Below are 10197 nucleotides of genomic sequence, written 5' to 3'. Positions count from 1 at the left end.
CAGTGAAAATATTTAACATAGGCTGGTAGTCAAGTCAGACCAGTTTCCAGGAGTCACGGAGACAACTGATGAATAATAGAGCTGGAACTTGAACTCAGGGTTCCTGATTTCCCAGTGCAGCGCTCTTTTTATTATATCATGCTGTTAATATACACCACCTTTATGTTGTTGACCAAGGGCACAAAGTGATCTCCCTCAGAAACCTACAATAGTGTTCTATAACCAAGTTCTTTAAATAGGCCATTTGAAGTTCTCATTAAAAAGGTCATTGTGCTATCGGATGTGATAACCAATACATCATTCTCATCTACTTAAGAATAATTTGTCCCATTTTCAGATTAGTAACTGGTCATTTTAGGGCATGAAAGTATATGATCAAGGACAGGAGAAATTTGAAATCCACAGGGATTGACAATGGGTGACTAGACACAGCTAGGTGCAACAGCTGCCACTGAGGGACGGAGACAACTGACACCCTCCTAATAAATCTGTAGAGGGAAGGCACTGAGAGTTGACAGAGGAAAGACACAGAAACATGGCTAACGGTGGGAGAAGCTGGGAACATTGCATGTGGCTACCATGTGTTTCTGTCCCTAAATGACTCCAGGGAAATGGAAAAGTTGAACTGGCAAGGAGTATTCTGCTCTTGCCATGGGCCTCTGGAATCCTAGCAGGAGGAGACCTCTCAATCACCAGGGACACTCGAGTTGGTAGGGAAAGTTGCCTATGGAAGTTGTAGGGGCAGCACACCAGCTGAAGGGGACCCCAGAGAGTTTGATGCAATGCCATTTGTAGGGGAGCATGGCCAGAGAATCCCATCTCCCTAGGCACACCCTGCTTCCATAGGAAACTTTAGCCCAGGGAAACTGTTGCACCTGAATCTGCAGGTCGGTCTTGCCCATCAGACAGGGATGGTCTGACTTGAGAACACTTTTATTTGCTCTCTTCTCCTGGGGCCCCAGCCTGGCAGCACTTGATTGCAGAGTAGCCTCAGGTACCCTTGGGGGCCCACATTATAGCTTCTAAACTGGATGACCATGCCTGACCAGCAGAGAACTCTAGCAGAGCGACTCCTAGGGCCACACACTATCCCACGCACTCCCTCCCAACACGGCAGCTTCCCTCAGGCACATGTCAACACCCTTAATTGCTTTGCCAGCATGTAGGCAGGTTTTGCCTTCTTTGCCTTGCCAGCAGGCCTGTGTGCATGCACCTGGCTTTGTCATTGCTGTGTCAGAAATGCACCTCACTGCCTCCCCAACACCTCAGCCAGTGCAGTGCATTCCCAAACTTGAGGAGTTAGAACATATATTACAGAAGTTGAGAGCTGTGTGCTGGACCCCTAAAATCTTTCTGATATGATTCCAGTCTTCTGAATCTGCCTTATACCACAATCAAACCCTCAAGGTCATCAAACAGGATAAAAAAATACCCAAAGGTCAGCAACTTCAAAGACTAAAGAAATATCAGTCCACAAAGATAAGAAAGAACCAACACAGTAACTCTGACAACTGTAAAAACCAAAGTGCCTTTTTTCCTCCACACAACCACATCATCTCTCTAGCAAGGGGTCTGAACTGGGTTTAGATGTCTAAAATAACACAAATAGAATTCAGAATATGGATAGGAACAAAAATTATTGAATGCAGGTGTATGTGGAAACCCAATCCAAGAAAGGTAAGAATCAAAGTAGAATAATACAAGGAGTTACAGACAAAACAGTCAGTATAGAAAAGAATGTAACTGACATGACAGAGCTGAAAAACACATTACAAGAATTTAATAATGCAATCACAAGTATTAATAGCAGAATAGAGGAAGAACTGAAAAAAAGAATCTCAGAGCTTGATGATTGGTTTTGTAAAATAAGACAGTCACACAATAAAGGGAAAAAAAGAATAAAAAGTAACAAACAAAACCTTCAAGAAATATGAAACTATAAAGAGACCAAATCTATGACTCACTGGAGTCCCTGAAAGAGATGGGGAGAGTGCAAGCAACTTGGAAATAATATTTCAGGACATCATCAATGAGAACTTTCCCAACCTATCTAAAGAGGCCAACATTCAAATTCAGTAAATGCAGAAAGCCCCAGTAAGATAATTCACAAGAAGAACATCCCCAAGACATATAACCATCAGATTCTCCCAGGTCAAAACAAAAGAAAATATGTTAAAGGCAGCTAGAGGAAAAGGGCAGATCATCTACAAAGGGCAGCCCATCAGACTAACAGAAAGTCTTTTAGCAGACACTCTACAAACAAAAAGAGATTGAGGACTAATATTCAACACACTTAAAGAGCATGAATTGAAACCAAAAATTTCATTTCTGGCCAAACTAAAATTCATAAATGATGGAGAAATAAGATTGTTTCCACACAAGCAAATGCTGAGGGAATATGTTATCACAATACAGGACTTACAAGAACTTCTGAAAGAAGCATTAATATGAAAAGGAAAGACAATTTCCAGCCACTACAAAACACACACTTAAGTGCACAGACCAGTGACACTATAAAGCATCCATGTAAACAGTCTGCATAATAACCAGTTAATATCATGATACCAGGATCAAATCCACACAAATCAATATGAACCTTGAATGTAAATGGGCTAAATATCCCAATTAAAATGCACAGTGTGGCAAGCTGAATAAAAACCCAAAAGCCTTTGGTATGCTTTCTTCAAGAGACCCATTTCACATTCAATGACACCCACAGGCACAAAATAAATGAATGAAGAAAAATCTACCAAGCAAATGGAAAACCGTAAAAAAGGAGGGATTGTAATCCTAATTTCACAATAAAGAGACTTTAAACAAATAAAGATCAAAAAAGAAAACAAAAGGGCATTACATAATGGCAAGGGGTTCAATTCATTAAGAACTAATTATCCCAAATATATGTGCATGCAACACAGGAGCACCCAGATTCATAAAGCAAGTCCTTAGAAATCTTCAAAGAGACTTAGACTTCCACACAATAATAGTTTGAGACTTCAACACCCCACTGACAGTATTAGACGTATCATCAAGACAGAAAACTAACAAAGATATCCAGGACCTGACCTCAGCACTGGGTCAAATGGACCTGATAGACATCTTCAGAATTCTCTATCCAAAAACAGCAGAATATACATTCTTCTCACTACCACTTGGCACAGACTCTAAAATCTATCAAATAATCAGACAAAAACACTCTTCAGCAAATGCAAAAGGACTGAAGTCATAACAACCACTCTCTTGGACAACAGTACAATCAAATTTGGAATCAAGACTAAGAAATTATCTCAAAACCATAAACAATTACATGGAAATTGAATAACCTGCTCCTAAATGACTTTTGGGTAAATAATAAAATTAAGGTAAAAGTCTAGAAGTTCTTTGAAACTAATGAAAAAAAAAAGATACAATATACTAGAATCTTTGGGACACAGGTAAGGCAGTGTTAAGAGGGAAAATTATAGCATTAAATGTTTATATTAATCAAGGTTCTCTAGAAGGACAGGAGTAATAGGATAGATGTATATATGAAGGGGTATATATTAGGGAGTATTGACTCACAAGATAACAAGATGAAGTCCCACAGTAGGCTTTTGGCAAGCTAAGGAGCAAGGAAGCCAGTCTGAGTCCCAAAACATCAAAAGTAGGGGAGGTGACAGTGCAGTTTTCAGTCTGTGGCTGAAGGCCCAAGACTCCTTGATATGCTTTGGCTATGTTCCCACCCAATTCTTATCTTGAATTGTAGCTCCCACAATTCCCATATGTCTTGGGAGGAGCCTGGTAAGAGGTGATTGAATTATGGGTGGTTGGGTCTTTCTTGCACTGTTCTCATGGTACTGAATGAGTCTCATGAGATCTGATGGTTTTAAAAAAAGGGGATTTCCCTTCACTAGCTCTCTCTTTGCCTACTGCCGTCCATGTAAGACATGGCTTGCTCCCGCTTGCCTTCCACCATAATTGTGAGGCTTCCCTAGCCACATGGAACTGTGAGTTCTCCATTAAACTTCTTTCCTTTGTAAACTGCCCAGTCTCTGGTATGTCTTTACTAGCAGTGTAAAAACAGGCTAATACAGTCCCTGACAGATCACTGGTGTAAGTCAAAGAGTCCAAAACCTGAAGAACTTGGAGTTTGATGTTTGACAACAGGAAGCATCCAGTCCTGGAGAAAGACGAAGGTCAGAAGAATGAGCAAGTCAGCTTCTTCCACCTTCTTCTACCTGCATTATTCTAGCTTTACTGGCAGCTGAATAGATAGTGCCCATTCACATTGTGGGTGGGTCTGCCTCTCCCAGTCCACTGACTCAAATGTTAATCTCCTTTGGCAACACCCTCATAGACACATCCAGGAATGATACTTTGCATCCTTCAATCCTTTAAATTGACACTCAATATTAACCATCACAAGGTCCATATCAAAAACTTAGAATGATCAAAATTTAACAACCTATCATCACAACTAAAAGAACTAGAGAAGTAAGAGAAAACCACCCTCACAGCTAACAGAAGACAAGAAATAACCAAAATCAGAGCTGAACTGAAGGAAGTTGACACACGAAAATCGATTCAAAAGATCAATGAATCCAGGAGTTGTTTTTTGTAAAACATTAATGAAGTAGATAGACTGCTAGTTAGACAAATAAAGAAAAACAGAGAGAAGGTCTAAATAAGCACAATTAGAAATGACAAACAGGATATTACCACTGTCACAACATAAATACAAATAATCATCAGAGAACATTATGAACACCTCTATGCACATATACTGAAAAATTTAGAAAAAATAAATAAATAAATTCCTGGGCATACACACTCTCCCAAGACTGAACCAGGATGAAATTGAATCCCTAAACACGCCAATGATAAGCTCCAAAATTGAATCTATAATAAATAGCCTACTAACACAACAACAACAGAAATTCAGGACAAGGTGGATTCACAGCCAAAGTCTACCGGATGTACCATTTTTAATGAAACTGTTTTAAACAATTGAGAAGAAGGAACTCCTTCTTAATTCATTCTATAAGACCAGCATCATCCTGATACCAAAACCTGGCAGAGATAAAAACAAACAAAAACCCAAACAAACAAACAAACAAAAAACACTTCAGGGCAATATCATTGATAAACATTAATGCTAAAATCTTCAACAAAATACTGGCAAACGAAATCCAGAAGTACAGCAAAAAAGCTTATCTACCATGATCAAGTAGGCAAATTATCCTTGGAAAGCACGTTTTGTTTCAACATATGCCAATCAATAAACTTAATTCAGCACATAAACAGAACTAAATACAAAAACCAAATGATCATCTCAATAGATGCAGAAAAGACTTTTGATAAAATTCCAACACTTCTTTTTGTTAAAAACTCTCAATAAATTACGTATTGAAGGAACATACCTCAAAATAATAAAAGCCATCTATGACAAAACCACAACCAACATCATACTGAATGGGCAAAAGCTGGAAGCATTCCCCTTGAAAACTGGTGCAAATAAAGGGTGTCCTTTCTCATCACTCCTATTCAACAGAGTATTGGAAGTCCTGGCCAGAGCAATCAGGTGAGAGAAAGAAAAAAATAAAGGGCATCCAAAGAGGAAGAGCAGAAGTCAAATTATCCCTCTTTGCAGATGACATGATTCTACATTTAGAAAACCCCCATAGTCTTGGCCCAACAGCTCCTTCAGCTCATAAATATTAATAATTTTCACAAAGTCTCAGGATACCCAATCAATGAACAAAAATGACTGGCATTCCTATATACAAACAACAGTCAACCTGAGAGCAAATCAGGAATGCAGTTCCATTCACAATTGCCACCAAAAGAATAAAATATCTACAAATACATCTAACCAGGATGGTGAAATATCTCTACAAGGAGAACTACAAAATGCCGCTCAAAGAAATCAGACATGACATAAACACATGGAAAAACATTCCATGCTCATGAATAGGAAGAATCAATATTGTAAAAATGGCCATACTACCCAAAGCAATTTATAGATTATATGCTATGCCTGTCAAAATACTAATAACATTCTTTAGAGAACAAAAAGAAAACAATACTATTTTAGAATTCATATGGAACTAAAAAAGAGCCTAAATAGCCAAGGCAATCCTAAGTTAAAAAAAAAAAAAAGCTGGAAGCATCACATTCCCCAACTTCAATGTATACTACAGGTTTACAGTAACCAAAACAGTATGGTACTGGCACAAAAACAGACACATAGACCAATGGAACAGAATAGAGAGTACAGAAATAAGACTGGACACCTACAACCATATGATCTTCAACAAACTTGACAAAAACAAGTAATAGAGAAAGGACTCCCTATTCAATAAATGGTGCTGGGATAGCTGGCTAGCCATAGATGGAAGATTGAAACTGGACCCCTTTCTTACACCATATACAAAAATTAACTCAAGTTGGATTAAAGAATTACATGTAAAACCCGAAGTATAGAAACCCTGGAAGACAACCTAGGCAATATAATCCCAGACATAGGAATGGGGCAAAGATTTCATAAGGAAGATGCCAAAAGCAATTACAACAAAAGCAAAAATTGACAAATGGAATATAATCAAAGAGCTTCTACACGGCAAAAGAAACTGCCAATAAAGTTAGCAGACAACCTACAGAATGGGAGACATTTTTTAAAACTATGCATCTGACAAAGATCTAATTTCCGGCATCTATAAAGACCTTAAATGTACAAAAATATACAAACAACAGACAGAAAGACAGAACTAGCATTCAACCCAGCAATCCCATTACTGGCTATATACCCAAGGAATATAAATTGTTCTATCTTAAAGACACATGCACACACATGTTCATGGTAGCACTATTCCCAATAGCAAAGACATGGAATCAACCTAGATGCCTGCCCATCAATGGTAGACTGAATAAAGAAAATGTGGTATATATACACCATGGAATCCTATGCAGCCATAAAATATAATGAGATCATGTCCTTTACAGGAACATGGATGGAGCTGGGGGCTGTGATCCTTAGCAAACTATCACGGGAACAGAAATCAAAATACTGCATGTACTCACTTATAAGTGGGAGCTAAATGATGAGATCCCATAGAAATATACAGGGGAATAACAGACACTGGGGCCTACTGGAGGGGGGAGGGTGGGGGGAGGGAGCAGATCAGGAAAAATAACTAAGGGGTACTAGACTTAATTTTTTTTTTTTTTTTAAGGATTGCAAAAATTTATTAAAATTGGAGACACTGTTTTAATCTTCTTGTGCCATAAGACTCCAACAGGCTGTCTACAAAGACCATTGGGAGGCTGAGGATCACTTGAGCCCAGAAGTCTGACGCTGTAGTAAGCCTCAAAGGGCCACTGCACTCCAGCGTGGGTGAGGCAAGACCCTTTCAAGCGGTAAGCTGCATGCTTGCTCGCTGTGGTCATTAAAAACTCTGCATTTCTTCAAGCGTGAAGTCTGAGTCCTTTGCTTCTTTAAAACTTGCTCCACACGGTGGGTACTAGACTTAATATCTGGGTAATGAAATAATCTGTACAACAAACTCCCATGAAACGAGTTTACCAATATAACAAACCTGCACATGTACCCCTGAACTTAAAATTAAAGTTAAAAAACAGGAAATCTAGAGGGATTAAAGGAAAGCAGAATTTATGCTTTAATAACTGCAGTGGGAATGCCTAACGATTTCACAAAAGGAAGTTCAATAACAAAAGCAAACTTTTTTTTTTTTTTTTAACAGTAAAATACATTTGAAGAAGAAGACTTTCTTTGAAGGTTTTCTTTCTTCCATAACTTCGTAAATTTGGAAAGCTCTGAGGCTCATTTATTAGATCTTTATTTGCTTTAATTACATTAACTCTTTTGTTGGACACATCCAATTTGAAAAATCTTCACATACCATCTATAAGCTAATTACTACAAAATGTTTATTTCCCTCCTAGGTCTTTTTCTTCAAATCCAGACTTCTATATCAAATTACCTATGCAAGATGTCAATTTTAAAATATAATAATCATCTCAAACTTGATACATTCAAATCCAGATTCTTGGTGTTCTTCTCCAAATCTGTTCCACTTGCACCTTGTCTTGTTTTCACTGATGTAATTCAATTATTCTGGCTGCTCAGGCCAAAAACTTTATCTTTGACTTTTTCTCATACTCAGCAACATCCAATATGTCATGAAATAATTTTGTTTTATTTTCAAAATACATTCAGAATCCAACCAGTTCCCATCAAATTCACCACTACCAAACCAACCCAAACCACCATCATTTCTTGTGTGAATTGGGGAAATGCCCTCATAACTAGTATCCCTTATAGCTTCTTCTTTACCCTTATAGTCTATTGTCAACAGATAAACCCAGATAATTCTTGAAAAGTTCAAATTAGACAACCTATTCCTCTATTCAATAATTTTCAACAGCCTCAAACTTTAGAGTAAAATACAAATCTTTTAAAGTCAAATATGAGGAGCTATAAGATATAGTCATACATTCTCCCAAATAAATCTAATATGAGAAATTATGTAATTTCAGATGTTCAAATAGCCACATTAAATAAACAAAAAAGACTTGGCGCAGTGGCTGATGCCTGTAATCCCAACACTTTGAAAGGCCAAGGCAGATCGTTTGAGTACAGGAGTTTGAGACTAGCCTGGGCAGCACGGCAAAAATTGTCTCTACAGAAAATACATTACCCAGACATGTTGGTGCATGCCTGTAGTCCTGGCTACTTGGTAGGCTGAAGTGGGAGGATTGTTTGATTCCCAGAGGGAAAGCTTGCAGTTGAGTCAACATTGTGCCACTGTACTCCAGCCTGGGCAACAGAGTGAGACCCTGTCTCAAAAAAAAAAAAAAAAAAAAAAGAAGAAGTTAAAAAAATGGGCAAGCAGCGCCGGAGTCAAAGCCAGTTCCCGGCCCAGTCCCGTCCCGCAGCAGCCCGCCTCTTCTTTCCTTTCAACATGACAGATGCCGCTGTGTCCTTCGCCAAGGACTTCCTGGCAGGTGGAGTGGCCGCAGCCATCTCCAAGACGGCGGTACCGCCCATCGAGCGGGTCAAGCTGCTGCTGCAGGTGCAGCATGCCAGCAAGCAGATCACTGCAGATAAGCAATACAAAGGCATTATAGACTGCGTGGTCCGTATTCCCAAGGAGCAGGGAGTTCTGTCCTTCTGGCGCGGTAACCTGGCCAATGTCATCAGATACTTCCCCACCCAGGCTCTTAACTTCGCCTTCAAAGATAAATACAAGCAGATCTTCCTGGGTGGTGTGGACAAGAGGACCCAGTTTTGGCGCTACTTTGCAGGGAATCTGGCATCGGGTGGTGCCGCAGGGGCCACATCCCTGTGTTTTGTGTACCCTCTTGATTTTGCCCGTACCCGTCTAGCAGCTGATGTGGGTAAAGCTGGAGCTGAAAGGGAATTCCGAGGCCTCGGTGACTGCCTGGTTAATATCTACAAATCTGATGTGATTAAGGGCCTGTACCAAGGCTTTAACGTGTCTGTGCAGGGTATTATCATCTACCGAGCCGCCTACTTCGGTATCTATGACACTGCAAAGGGAATGCTTCCGGATCCCAAGAACACTCACATCGTCATCAGCTGGATGATCGCACAGACTGTCACTGCTGTTGCTGGGTTGACTTCCTATCCATTTGACACTGTTCGCCGCCGCATGATGATGCGGTCAGGGCGCAAAGGAACTGACATCATGTACACAGGCAGGCTTGACTGCTGGAGGAAGATAGCTCGTGATGAAGGAGGCAAAGCTTTTTTCAAGGGTGCATGGTCCAATGTTCTCAGAGGCATGTGTTTGTCTTGTATGAGGAAATCAAGAAGTACACATAAGTTATTTCCTAGGATTTTTCCCCCTGTGAACAGGCATGTTGTATTATATAACATATCTTGAGCATTCTTGACAGACTCCTGGCTGTCAATTTCTCAGTGGCAACTATTTACTGGTTGAAAATGGGAAGCAATAATATTCATCTGACCAGTTTTCTCTTAAAGCCATTTCCATGATGATGATGGGACTCAATTGTATTTTTTATTTCAGTCACTCCTGGTAAATAACAAATTTGGAGAAATAAAAATATCTAAAATTAAAAAAGGGCAATATAATTTTTGATAAATTTAATACAATATACACAAAACATTACCTTATCATATAACCGATATAAAAATATTAATAATGAAATATT

At 39.2% G+C, this 10197-nt stretch overlaps 1 pseudogene across 1 annotated transcript; it reads left to right on the top strand.

Annotated features, from left to right (window-relative positions):
* Positions 1-8887: 8887 nt before the first annotated feature.
* LOC111531579 lies at positions 8888-9844 on the top strand (annotated as a pseudogene). Its single transcript, XR_002728319.2, has one exon. The product of XR_002728319.2 is annotated as an ADP/ATP translocase 2 pseudogene (transcript).
* Positions 9845-10197: the final 353 nt, after the last annotated feature.

The sequence above is a fragment of the Piliocolobus tephrosceles genome, chromosome 12, assembly GCF_002776525.5.
Source record: "Piliocolobus tephrosceles isolate RC106 chromosome 12, ASM277652v3, whole genome shotgun sequence".
Classification (NCBI taxonomy): Eukaryota; Metazoa; Chordata; class Mammalia; order Primates; family Cercopithecidae; genus Piliocolobus; species Piliocolobus tephrosceles.
This window is presented reverse-complemented; position numbering and strand designations above follow the sequence as displayed.